Source organism: Bidens hawaiensis, unplaced genomic scaffold (assembly GCF_021521415.1).
Source record: "Bidens hawaiensis isolate Kalapana, Puna unplaced genomic scaffold, B.hawaiensis_p1.1 tig00036752_1, whole genome shotgun sequence".
In the NCBI taxonomy this organism is placed as follows: Eukaryota; Viridiplantae; Streptophyta; class Magnoliopsida; order Asterales; family Asteraceae; genus Bidens; species Bidens hawaiensis.
The window spans coordinates 693-12799 of NW_027505431.1; positions in this window are offsets into that span (position 1 = coordinate 693).

A 12107-nucleotide genomic window follows, 5' to 3' on the forward strand; every position below is an offset into this window, starting at 1 on the left:
CTAGTATTGATTTCAACCTCTCTCCTTCCTTATACTTGAACCTTTCCAACTGTTGCTTCAGTCTTTGCTTCTTTATGTTCTTTAGTTCAGTATTCCCTTCATACATCTCAAGGATGGCATCATACATTTGCTTGGCAGTTGTGTGATGTGCCACCTTGGTCAGAATCTCCCAAAACAAACCTAGCTTAATCATAGCTAAGGCTTTGTCATCCACCTTTCTCATCATTCTCTTACAGCAGCAGTTTGCAGCTGCATTTGCACCTTCTTCAACAGCAGTTTGTGGACCATTCTTGATGGAGTTTCACATATCAATATCATTGTAGCATACGGCTGCTTCAAAGAGTACTTTTTATTTGATAAATTTTTCATGTCCATACAACCTTGGTATCTTGTTAGTAGACACCTCTTGTTCCTCATACCCAGACATTTTGAGAAATCAAAAATCAGTTTCTTTGTAAAAACAGAGATTCAAAATAATCAGATCTGAAAACAGAATGCTCAGATCTGATGTGTCTGATGTGATTAGAACAAGATTTAGATATAAAGATTAGAACTTTAATTGAAATAAGGAAGAGAAAACACGGTAGATTGTAGATCTGGAAGAAAAATGAAAAACAGGGCTGCTGACGTCACAAATCAATCGAACAGTGATCTGCTTATGTCATTCTTCTTCAAATCTTCAATCAGCGACAATCTTTCCAAAATAGCAGTAACAAGCTCTGATACCACTTGTCGGGCCCCTCGATTTCAGCTGGATCTTAATTAATCATGTCATAACTCACACAGATTAATGTGTTGACAAGAGAGTTAATGACGGGTTGCTATATTTAGAAATATATTCGTTAGTTAAAGGCTCAAAGTCATAACTCCATCTATATAATTTTCATCATACAAAGTGGATAATCGATTTAGGGTTCTAGGAATCCTAGGACAGCCGTCACTTTCAAGAAATATTCTTTCTTATCCGAAAAGTGTAAAGGCTCAAAGTCCGTGTCCTCTCTCTCTCTCTCTCTCTCTCTTGGCGGCGTGCCCTAAACATTCTATTTATAGGCCTGCCAACCTAGGATAGCTGTCATTCCTTCAGAAACCCTAAATACAATCATACATATTCAAATTACATATTCAAAATAAACTAAGTGTAAAACAAGTCTTCCGGGTCGGCTTCTCATAAATCTTCATTTTCCGAGTACGTTGTGTACTCTGCCATCCTTCATGACTTGGTAACATAGAAGTGTGCTCGGGATTAGTTTCCGGGTAGACTTTGCTTGAAGAGTATTTTCACCAAGTAAAATACTCACCGAGTAGACTTCAGTCTTCTTGACTTTGCCAGACTTTGCCCGACAACTCCTTACGAGCAACCTTGTTCTTCAATAATCCATTTCAGCTCTTTGTTATAAAATAACTTATTAGCAAAGTGTACTCGGGAGTACTGTTCCTTGCTTGAGCTGAACCTTGCCCGATATTACTTAGAGACTTCCTTTAGATTATCAAGCATACTTGGATCATACTTATTAATGAATACCTTGCCCGGACTTCCAATCACTTGACTTCTTGGACTTGTTCAACCAAACCTTACTCGGAAGAGTAGAATACTTGGTTCTGAAGAACAGACTTGCTTGATAAAGTGAACCTTGCCCGGATTTACATAAACTAGTGTACCTTACCCGGCAATGCACTAATTTGCAAACCCTGCTCGGATATCCAATAAAGAAGACTACTTGAAGTAAACCTTGCCGGGTAGGCAAAATATCGTACTCGGCTAAGTAAAAGCTTGCACGGATGTCTAAGGTGTGCTCGGATCTATTACTTAGCGAAATCAGAGGATGTTGAGAAGATTCCAATCTTCCATGTACTTTATTAGGTCAAATCTTTGACTCAACAATCTCCCCCTTAGGTCAATTTCTTGACTCAACACTTTCCTATACCCAATGTAACCACTTGCCTCGTACCACAAGACGTTCCACAATGATCTATGTCGTCTAATTCTAAAACCCATGCTTCGACGTTTTGCTCAAATTTTATACCATGCTACCGGAAATTTCTATAACTATGGAAATCCTAATCACTTACACCTTGTTTGTTCTTGATTCAATCATGTTCATCAATCTCAAAAATTTCAAACTTATTCTATTAAACCCTACTTTGCAACCTAATCAAAGCATTTCAATTCAATCAACTTCAATTATTCATTTTTTTATAGATCTAATTAATTAAGTTATTTTAAAACAGATAAACCAAATCAATCATAACTAAATATCAAATAGGATGTTTCTGTCATTTTTATTTAAAACAAAAATTATCTTTCTCAAAGACGTACATTATAACAAATCTTTATTCGATTTTTTTTTTTATTTAAACAATTTTAATATTAATAGTTTATTAATTTTAAGTGATTATGATCATGCGATAAAAATCTATCTTTTCAAAAGTCAACTTCCTATAATACTGCACTGATGAGTTTTTAATTCGTTTTTGGTTATTGTCGGGCCTTATTTTCGCTATTTAAACATCTTTAACTTAAACCTGACATAACCGGAAGCCACCATATGAATTTGAGAGTGCTTGGAGCTATCTTTCGAGTTTCGTGGTGATTTTGAAGGCACAAAAACAACGGTGAAGAGCTTTACGTTCAAGATCGAAGACTACGGGTTTTATCGCCTTTAATATTTCGTTTCTCATTATTTCACCATGTTTTCAGTTTTATTTTCTTTGTTTGATTTAGACTATATGATGCTAGGCTAAACTTCATAAACTACCTAGGTCGTGATGAACCTTCGTTCGATTTGATTTTGATTGGGATTTCTTTCGTTATGGATTTTATGTTCTAAGTAAAGTGTTGAGTTTTGAATTAATTGATGCGTATGATTTCTTGGTTTTATTTACTTGGATTTATTATTTCACATTACCCTTGGTGATTGTTTCATAGGATAGGGTTTTGTTAGGTCATTTACTGTGTGGTCTTGACTAGTTTATGATTGATATGCATAAAATCATAGAAACAATAAAATCAATTAAATAGAGAAAAGTGAGCTTCTAGCCTAGAAAGTTGTAAGGTGATAGGTTATTGATAGATCTTTGTTGGTCAAGATTGCTAGATTTAGTTCTTCGTAAGGAGTCCGTCTAGGTTTGATTGTCAGCTTAGTCTATTAAGTCAATTGAGTCTTCTTAACTATCTTTGATTTCCGCGCTATAAGGTAGGATTTCGTCATAAAGATACTTAGACATAAATTATTAAATAACCGTAAGAAAGTTTAATTTATAAAACTGGTGAGTCTTAAAACATGTTAGAAATCCATAGGTGTCTTCTTGAAGGTCAAGGGTCCTGTTCGGGTTTTCTGTCAATGGTCTATTTTACGATCCCAGTTCCATAACTTAAGTTTCCCATTTGATTGATTGTCGTGACATTGGGGATTCTAGCCTAGGTAGTTATTTTCATCATCTGAGTTAATCTAAGTGTTTTAATAGTTTATTATATTTTATTTAATTAGGGTTAGGTTTAGTTAATTAATAATTAGTTTTAAAATCCCCCTCAAATATTATTAATAAATAGTCACGTCTTGTAGTTGAGTCTAATTAGCTAGTATACATAATTTATACAGTCTCGTGGGTTCGATATCCGGACTTACTTAGCTGTACTAGAGTCGACCGGTACACTTGCCGGTTAGTAGTTTAAGTTAAGTTTAAGAGTCTAAAATTATTACTTAGTGTCTAGATTAGCTTATTTTTAGTTAATAATTATTTGACTACTTCAAGCACATTAGGAACATAAGAATCAAAGTCCTCGCATGGAAATCATAGTACGTACAATCGTGTGTCATAAGTAGAACTGAATGTAGTTTTGGAGTAACGGTACGAATGTTGAAAAGATAAGGACATGACGGATACGCCGTTGGTACATACTATATATAAGTGTCCTTATCGGATTGTCATTTGTAGGGTTACCCCGATTACTTGGAGTTCCACATTATGATCTATATTATAGTATTGTCTATAACTTTTTATTTCTCAAATTTATCTATTCTACACTAAATTGGTTATAATATTCTCTAATTTCGGGACGAAATTCCTAAAGTAGGGGAGACTGTAACAACTCGGAATTTAAAATTTTATTTAATTAAGCGTTACCCGACCCGTTGTATGTTCGGGTTATTTTATCAAATGAAAATACCGTATTTATCAAATAAATTAATTATTACATTATTTCTTAATTAAATATAGATTCATACCATTCGAAATATGGCAATTCAAACCCTAAACTAAGTTTTTACCCCAATATGTTTCCACCTTCAAACTTCAAGGACCAACTTGCAAATATGTGAAAACATTATTATATCTTTCTTAACCAGACCCGAACCCGTGACCCATTGGTGTGAATTACACCTTAATTCTCGCTTGTAATCGGAATTGATTTTATAGGATCGTTTAGACGTATTACGTATTATACCAACGAACTAATTTGGAAAATAAGATCCGAAAGATACGGAATTACATATAAACATCTCGTTCTTGTTCTTGACGGAAATAAACCCTATAATCATCTTTATATTCCAATTAATCACCACTACATCACCCTCAAACCATCGCCGTTCAAACCCCTATGGCTAATTTGATAGCCGAGGCCGTTTCGTTCCCTAACAAGCTCGCGTTCAGGCCCTCAACTATCGTTCATCGTCCATACCACGCCGTTTATGGTAATTGTTATGTGTTTCCAAGTCGTCCTTAATCATTTAGCCAAAGCCCCAAACTGATTTTATTAAACGTAAAACGAGTTGATCGATTTTGGTTTCTAGGGTTTATGTAAATTGGGGGGGGGGGGGGGCATCTTCTGTATTTGAATAAAAATTGGCTTATGGAAACCATCTATGGTCACAGATCAGTTGGCTGTGTCGCTGACATTAGCAAAGCCGGCCACATGCCCGGGTTCGAATCCGGCAGTGGCCGGACTTGGGCATTTTTAGTTTACATCTTTTTTTTGTTTATTGTTTATTTTTATTTTCAATTGTTGAATGATTATAAATATAAAACGAGCATTATTTTGTTAAACCAACGCTACTAAGTTACGTTTTCACTCCTTAAGTTCTAGTATATATATATGTACATATGTATTTATATATATATATATATATATATATATATATATATATAAGTATTATATATTTAATAATAAACTTTAACTTGTTTAAACCCGACATCATCTTTGATGATTCTTGTCGTTGGACGTCTTTTATAAACTTGTACTTATTATGTATATATTATATAAATACTAAACATATTAAACATATTTTTCTTTAAAAGATTTAAAACAAAATATTTATAGCTTGCTACATATTATACTTAAATAATTACCCATTAGTATTATGATTATTTATTAATTTTATAAATTCGTATTTTATTTATCCGGGTAACTATATTATATCAGATTTAGTTATTTAATTTATTAGTTTATAAATTTGATTACATATTTTTCATATAAAGTAAACAAGGGGTAATTCTGTAAATATTACGAATAATGATTTTAATAAATAAATGTGAAACAATTAATATTAATCTTTGCAATAATATTATAGAGTTCAATCGATCAATCAATAATCCATAACCCCAATCCTAATTCAAATCACATTGAATATCTTAATTCATTAAATCATGTTATATCTCTTATAATTAATTTATATTATATTTAATTAGGAAATCCTTGACGGTATATCCCGGAGGGTTTACTTTTCTCATCATCCTCATTTCGTTCATCCGATTAAGGTGAGTAATCAATCCACTTTTTACTTATTTTAAATTTTTTTGGGACATATGTGTATCGTATCATATTTACGTATTATCTAGTATTCAAAACCGCAACTGTTTAATCCTTATGTGTATATTAGTTTATGTCTAACTTGCTATATGCTTACTTGCTTTATTTGAACCGCATTCGGAGAAGTCCAACATATTATCAGTCTAGTATGATCATACGATCGTCGTAGTGGCCGGCGTCCGACGCATTGACAATTGTTTCACCGACACCTCATTTTTGGTAACCAATGCCCATTCGCATGGCAACTGTTTAGCCCTTTCTTTATGGTTGATTGTTTGTGTATGTGCTATGGTTTAACTGTTTATCTCACGGGAACAGTTTGCATCTTTCTTTGTTTATTATATACTATTACTGATGTGTCTTAAACTGGTGTTTTACCACTCAACATGTGTTGTTGACTAAAATATATTTTATACGCATTTGAAGGTTATCAGCTTGGTTGTTTAGCAATATGAAGATCACGTAGAGATGCCCTTTTAGGATACAAACTTAATTAATTATTGTTGTAGCTTCTTTATACTTGATGTACTTAATTGTAATTGTTTCATTTAAATATATTAAATAGATATTTTCGCTTTTAATATGGCATATAGTAACCTTTGAAAAGCTGTGAGCAATTAGTTACGCCCCGGCATTTCCGCCGTAGGTTGGGGTGTGACAGCCAGTCTGTGTAAACAAAAAACAACCATTATATCACACATGTATCAAGAGAATATGCATTACTAAGTTATTAAATATATGCATTGCTAATATAATACTACTAACTTATATATACGCACCACTACTTTATTGAATTATGTTTGAATTACCGCTTTGTACGTTGTGCCTTTGTACTTGAAAACCCACTGCATCTAAGCTGTACACGCTCGACACCATGTTGTCAAAAATATAAGCCCTCACCTCGTTCACGTCAAAAGTTGTGACATAAAAGTTATCACATCACGTGATCATGCCCTCTTCAGTTGATCTTATTTTCAACCCTGTTTAGCATGTCATTGTGGCTAACAAATTACATATAATGTCATTTGATATAAACATGTGTGATCGCAACACTGCTATTTTCATTATATTTTCCAGGATGAACATCTTCGTTGTCTACTGTCGTCGCCCGTTTCATGCCATGTTTCCTTTCTCACCCGTTGTTTCAATATACCAGTTATATTATTACGTTTATTCACATATACAATTAGTGAAACAATAATGAATATGTGCAATATATTATAACTGCATATAAGTGTTAAACATCAGTAATACATATATGTAATACCTTAACATTATCATCATATATGGGCATTATCATCACAGTTGAACTACACAAATGATCAGATCTTTTTATCGCATTTTACAGATGCATTACATATATGCAGTATGAACAAGCATGCTAAAAAACATGAACATTACTATGTTCAACAGTGCATATGTGCATCATAATTAAAAATTATGCAGTGAGATACAACATTCAGGTATTATATTTATGTAATATTCCACTAATCATGTAAATTAATGTACTGCTATCGATATATAGCAACACGCATACAAAATGCTCATAATAGGTACTAATAGTATGCCTAACCGACCCTACACATACAAATCGTTCATATCTGACGTGTCTTAATACACCATATTCGCGTAAACGTTCGACTCATCAGTAATGCATATGTGCTATATGCGTAAACGTATAAGACGCATTAATACCGTGTCTACATAAATTGGTAGTGCATAAGTGTAATACAACATATAATGCTCAAGTACTCGCCTTCGTTTAATTTTGGATACGTCAACATCTAGTGTTCCACGTCTCAAAACGCATGCACGTTTTGATTATCTCGATACAACTTTTGCTGTAAATATATGACATATCATATATGTATATAATACGTGTTAACAAGTATGTGTGCCTTTGGTAGTTTTTTACCTGGACTTGCATCCTCAATGTCCGACGATATTCCTTGATCCAATGTCCTGCTCCTTTTATGCCCTGATGACCGTGACTTCTTTGATTTTTCTATATTTGTAAAAGAAATAAATAAACGTATAAAATTAAAAAAACAAGAAAAATATATAGTTAACCATTTCGTGCTTTTAAAAATAACGAAAAAATAAATAAACATTATAACTTACCTGCTTCTGTATCAGTAGCCGACTGTGTTTTACTTTTTTTTTTTTGCTATATACAATTCTTATCTTTTATACCACATCATCCGTCTGCTCGTCGTTATCCATTATAGGTACTTGTATTGGCCTTCCAGTTTCAGATTCTGTTTCGTTCCTTTTGCCTTTCTTTGTAAGTTTTAAAATTGTCGCCTTTTTCTTGCTAATACCTGTATGAATTATGTCCACGTGTTAGTAAACATGATTAAAGTTTCATATATTTGTATGTACATATACCTAAACAAACACCATATAATTACTCTATTCATGTTATAATGTAACACACCTATGCATTTATATACATTTTATGACCATGTAAGACAACATTAAAGTTTTTTGACAAACTTATCTATAAATAACTCAATCAGTCAAAATAATATGTGATGCGTATATGCAATCAAAAAAATAGTAAATTTTCGTCAACGTTTTATCGTTTGGTTAACATATATATATAACAGAATATAATGCGTATGCGAAGCGGTATATGCAAAATAATGTTCGATCTACAACCGAAACGCGTAATAACGGCATATGTTGATTCGATTTAAGTGTAATATACCAATGATCCATGTAATACATATGTGCAATCACACGTATACGATCTATTATCAACATATTGTTACTCGATTTACCAAATATAAAGCACGAAAAACATCGTATAATGCGTATGTGAAGTGGTATACACAAAATAATGCTTGATTTACAACCAAAACACACAATAGTATTATATGTTTGCTTCAAATATGTGTAATATACCAATTACTCATGTAATACATATGTGCAATCACACGTATACGATCTATTATCAACATATTGTTACTCGATTTTCAGAGAAAAAGCACGAAAAAAACAGAGTATAATGCGTATGTGTAGTGGTATGCACAAAATAATGTTTGATTTACAACCAAAACGTACAATAGTATCATATGTTTGCTTCCATTATGTGTAATATACTAATGACTCATATAATACATATGTGCAATTACATGTATACGAGCTATTAAGAACATATTGTTACTCAATTTGCAGAGAGAGAGCATGAAAAACAGAGTATAATGTGTATGTGTAGTGGTATACACAACATAATGTTTGATTTACAGCCAAAACACAAAATAATATCATATGTTTGCTTCTATTATGTGTAATATATTAATGATTCATGTAATACATATGTGCAATCACATACATACGAGCTATTAACAACATATTGTTACTCGATTTTCTGAAATAAAGCACGAAAAACAGAGAATAATGCGTATGTGTAGTGGTATACACAAAATAATGTTTGATTTACAACCAAAACGCACAGTAATATTATATGTTTGCTTCGATTATGTGTAATATACTAATGACTCGTGTAATACATATGTGCAATTACACGTGTACGAGCTATTAAAAACATATTGTTACCCGATTTTCAGATATAAAGCACGAAAAACAGAGAATCGGCTATCGAATGATTGTTAGGTAGTGTTCTTTGGCTTCGATTATGTGTTCTTCGGCTTCAATTATGTGTTCTTCACGTTTAATCGGCTGGTTTAATCGCGTTCGTTTGGTTTGAAGAAACCCTAGGTGAATGGGGTTGGAATGAACAATGGATTTGTGTGGAATCTGGAGAGAGAGAGAGAGGAGAGATAGAAAGCGATGGTTTTGAGCGGGTTTTGTTATATTTTGTTAATTCCTTAAGTTCCATTTCCTGATAAAAACGGGTTTTGTTATCAATCTTCTTTTATTTTCAATTTTGTTTAGGTGAAATCAATGAAAATAATAGAGTTCTCTAGTTCTCTCATTTAGAAGAGTACTTTCAAGATCCTACCCCTATATATATATATATATATATATATATATATATATATATATATATATATATATATATATATATGGGGAAGGTTATCCTAAAAATAAGTAGTTTACTAGGAAGACTAGAAATAATCATAACCATAGGATCATGTTAATCAATGGCCAAGATTTAAAATTACCAATAACCGAAATAGTTTCCTAAAATTGTTCTTTAACATAGTTTGTAATGTTAAATGTCAAAAATTTGTTGGTTCTTATCATTCTTAGGAAACTCCTTATTCTTATTTTGAACCCTTATATATATATATATATAGGATCAGGATCATGAAAGAAATTTTTTAAAATTGATAACTATGAGAACCATTTTGGACCACAAAAAACCCAAAAATAAAAAAAAAATCATAAAATAAAAAAAACACAAAAATCAAAAAAGTAAAAAAACCAAAATTCTTATTTTATCATCCCGGTTTCATAAAAAAATAAAAAATAACTCGATTTAGCTTAATTATATACACATATGTATAATATATACATATATGTATATTTACATGTTTTTTAGTACACATGTGTATAATTTAAGATAAATGATACTGTACATATGTGTATATTACGTAACTAAAGATTATATAAAATTATACATATGTGTATAATACGACGTTTTTTTATTTTTATTTATTTATTTATTTTAATGAGATAGGAATGACATATAAGAATTTTTGTTTTTTTACTTTTTTAAAAAAATTTTTAATGGTGTTTTTAATGGTCCAAAATGGTTCTCAAATTTGTCAATTTGCAAAGAGTTCTCTTAGGATCTTTACCTTATATATATATATATATATATATATATATATATATATATATATATATATATATATATATATATATATAATATAATATAATATATAAACGAAGATCTAAAAATCCTACGTGTCGCGATTTGGTCGCTCCCCCTTTTTTTGGAGTCACCAGATTTGCTTGATTTTTAAATGGAGGTTTCTCATGCATTTGACCCAAATTCATGGGTATGGGTCTTACCAAACCCAGATATTCCTTAAATGGGTTATAACATCTCATTAAATTAAATATTATTCTAATCAAATTATTGATGTAAAAATCCTATAAAATAGTATATAATAAAAATTAATATATGATTTATTTTAAAATATATATATATATATATATATATTATTTAAATTAAAAAAACCAATTTGATAGTAAAAAAATAAACAGGTCTTAGTTCTCATCAAACCATACGTATATTATTAACTTTCATAAATATTATTTATAATTAAAAAACCAATTTTATAGTAAAAAATATAAACGTGTCTTGGGTCTCATCAAAACCATATAGCTTTTAAACCGGGTTATAATATCTCATTTATTTGTGAAACAATTTATTATTAAACCATAAGTATATTATTTACTTTCATACAATAAAAAAAAATATAAATTCAAAAAATAGATAAATATTAGAACAAACAATATAAAACAACATATATAAACGAAAACATAAAAATCCTACGTGTCGCGATGTTGTCACTCCCCCTTTTTTTGGAGTCATCAGATTTGCTTGATTTTTAAATGGAGGCTTCTCATGCATTTGACCTGAATTCACGGGTATGGGTCTTACCAAACCCATATATTCCTTAAATGAGTTATAATATCTCATAAAATTAAAAATTATTTTCACCAAATTATTGATGTGAAAATCCTATAAAATAAGATATACTAAAAATTATAATATGATTTTTTTAAAAATATTATTTATAATTAAGAAACAATTTTATAGTAAAAAAATAAGCGGGTCTTGGGTCTTACCAAACCCATATAACTTTTAAACCGGGTTATAACATCTTAGTTATTTGTGAAACATTTTTATCATCAAACTATAAGTATATTATAAATTTCATTACAATAAATAAAATTAAACCCAAAAAGGTATATAAATATTAAAAACGAGTAATGTAAAACAGCCTCATAATACGGGGATAAAAACTAGCATATAAATATATATATTTAAATACGTACACTCTCTCTCTTTGATCTCAAACCACAGACCATTCATTCTCACTCATCCAACACCTACCATCACCACCCACAGTCCACCACCATCTAACTCCGGCAACCCACCGTGTGACCGCTATCTAACCTCCGGTAGGGCACTGTTTAACCACAACCAACACCGTCTATCGCCACTGCCACACCTACCACCACCAAATCGAGCAACAAAAAAAAACTCCATTCTGGTGTTTTAAACGCGACTACTATATATCCGGTCATCATCAACATCACCGTTAAGTCCACCAACCACAACCACAACCACAACCACAACCATAGATTACAACCTAGA